The sequence below is a fragment of the Schistocerca cancellata genome, unplaced genomic scaffold (assembly GCF_023864275.1).
Source record: "Schistocerca cancellata isolate TAMUIC-IGC-003103 unplaced genomic scaffold, iqSchCanc2.1 HiC_scaffold_472, whole genome shotgun sequence".
Taxonomy (NCBI): Eukaryota; Metazoa; Arthropoda; class Insecta; order Orthoptera; family Acrididae; genus Schistocerca; species Schistocerca cancellata.
In genome coordinates, this window is record NW_026046489.1 from 15,001 (window position 1) to 17,500 (window position 2,500).

The 2,500-nt window shown below is 56.9% G+C and overlaps 1 non-coding gene across 1 annotated transcript in view; it reads left to right on the plus strand.

The window, feature by feature from the left end:
- Positions 1–2,119: 2,119 nt before the first annotated feature.
- Positions 2,120–2,500, plus strand: part of LOC126126816 (small subunit ribosomal RNA) — a 1,909-nt gene continuing 1,528 nt past the window's right edge. Inside the window, exon 1 of the ribosomal RNA XR_007526902.1 lies at positions 2,120–2,500. This exon is cut by the window's right edge and continues 1,528 nt beyond it. This is a non-coding gene — a ribosomal RNA (small subunit ribosomal RNA).

Sequence of the window (2,500 nt, forward strand, 5' to 3'; positions counted from 1 at the left end):
GTAACCCACGTTGTGCCTTAACGTAACCCACGTTGTGCCTTAACGTAACCCACGTTGTGCCTTAACGTAACCCACGTTGTGCCTTAACGTAACCCACGTTGTGCCTTAACCTAACCCACGTTGTGCCTTAACCTAACCCACGTTGTGCCTTAACCTAACCCACGTTGTGCCTTAACCTAACCCACGTTGTGCCTTAACCTAACCCACGTTGTGCCTTAACCTAACCCACGTTGTGCCTTAACCTAACCCACGTTGTGCCTTAACCTAACCCACGTTGTGCCTTAACCTAACCCACGTTGTGCCTTAACCTAACCCACGTTGTGCCTTAACCTAACCCACGTTGTGCCTTAACCTAACCCACGTTGTGCCTTAACCTGCTCTGTAATTGGCATATGACACGTTACATTAATCTAGTGTTGTCTAACCACAACCCTCTGAATATAGTTCGCTACTCGCACCGCCCACCCTCTTGTGTGTCGTTTCATGTTGAACACTTCGCAAGTGTTGCTTACTTTTTACATGCTCCCGCTGTACACTGTAATGTGGACAACTGCAGGATGTACATCGCCCCCCCCCCTCCACCCTGCCTTCGCACGCTGGTCGTTCAGGTGCTTGCGTGTTCAATGCCCTTCGCAGCTGTTCACTGGCATTCGCATGTCGAAGCGCTCAGTCTACGTCGTGGTACGGCCTGTGTCCACTGTCCGCTGATATCGTAAGCTTAATCCTCACATTGTACTGCACATAGGTCCGTATGTACTGAATGATACGCTGTGGCACATGTGTGACCGTACGACTGCGCCCAACAACAGCGAACCATACGGTCCAAATGTTGTGCACTCAGCCACGTGCCGTCTCCCCATAACAGCTACATTGCAGTGTGGTACGCCATAGAGACGTGTGGGAGTAACGGACGCCCTGGATGGCGATCAGCATGAGCCGTCTGTTGATGTAGTGGCGCGTGTATTCAAACGTAGTCGTCTCTTCTCACACAGTGTGATAGCATGGTGCACCGCGTTCCACATCTGCGACATGGTACAGATGCTGGTTGACAGTCGGTCTCGTAATGGACATCGCATACGTAGGGGGCCACCTCCCACGTGTTCTCTAGTCGTGCACATTTTGTTGCGTGTATGTGGGCAGACGTAGTGTGTCGTGACACCTAACAGACAGGTATGCAATAATCGTTGCATTTGCAAACTGGGATGGACGTCTACGTTTGCTGGTGACGTGACGCAACGCAAATGAACAACTGGTAAACCCATTGTGGTGCGGTTGTTGTTGCTGGAGGTAAATCAGTAAGGGCAAATCTGTGTGTGAAGCGATACGCGGCGGTGGCTGGGTGGGACCGTCCCCGGCCGGTGAGGGGGGGCCGCCCGGCGTGCTGGCCGCGCGGTGCGTGGGCGCACGCGCTACAGCCGGCTGGTGGGGGCGCCCAGTGGCAGGCGCGCCGGCCGACGGACGCGGCAGGCGGCGCAGCTGCGCGCCGGGGCACCCTGCGCGCGGCGCCGGGCGGCCAAAGTGGGTCCTCGCGGGCCCGGTGCGAAGCGCGGTGGACATCTGCAGTGTGCTGGTCCGACTGAGGACTGTGTGCGTTGAGGATGCGCCGCCGCCCGGCACTCGGCGCCGCGACGCCGTCTGCTGCTCGGTCGCCCCAGCGGTTCTCGCTGGTGGTTTGTATCGCAGTTGTGCAGACGTGTTGGCACGTGCGCTGTGCTGGGAGAGTTCGCTTCGGCACCCACGTGGGGCCTTTGCCCTTCTGTGGCGCTGGCGTTGGAGCTGCCGGTCACCGTAGGTGGCGCGTGTTGTCTCCCGCCGGCAATGCCACGACAGCACGCTCCCGGGCCTCTGTCGGCAGCGGCAAGCTCAGTTGGGAGCACGGGTGGTCGCACCTAAAGCGTCTACTCGCCTAACTCCGGGCGATTGCGCCTCTCTCGAACCCGACCAAGTACTTAGGACGGCGCTGCGCGCCGCCGGGACCTGAGAGGGTTTCGAGGTGTATTGTGCAGGGGAGCTCAGCCTCCTCCTGTTTGCAGAATAATTGAGCGGACGCTTGCGTGTTCGCGCGGGCCCCTGGGACACACTCCCGGGCGGCCGGCTGCTCAGCTCTAGTTGACGCAGCTCCCTGGTTGATCCTGCCAGTAGTCATATGCTTGTCTCAAAGATTAAGCCATGCATGTCTCAGTACAAGCCGCATTAAGGTGAAACCGCGAATGGCTCATTAAATCAGTTATGGTTCCTTAGATCGTACCCACGTTACTTGGATAACTGTGGTAATTCTAGAGCTAATACATGCAAACAGAGTCCCGACCAGAGATGGAAGGGACGCTTTTATTAGATCAAAACCAATCGGTCGGCTCGTCCGGTCCGTTTGCCTTGGTGACTCTGAATAACTTTGGGCTGATCGCACGGTCCTCGTACCGGCGACGCATCTTTCAAATGTCTGCCTTATCAACTGTCGATGGTAGGTTCTGCGCCTACCATGGTTGTAACGGGTAACGGG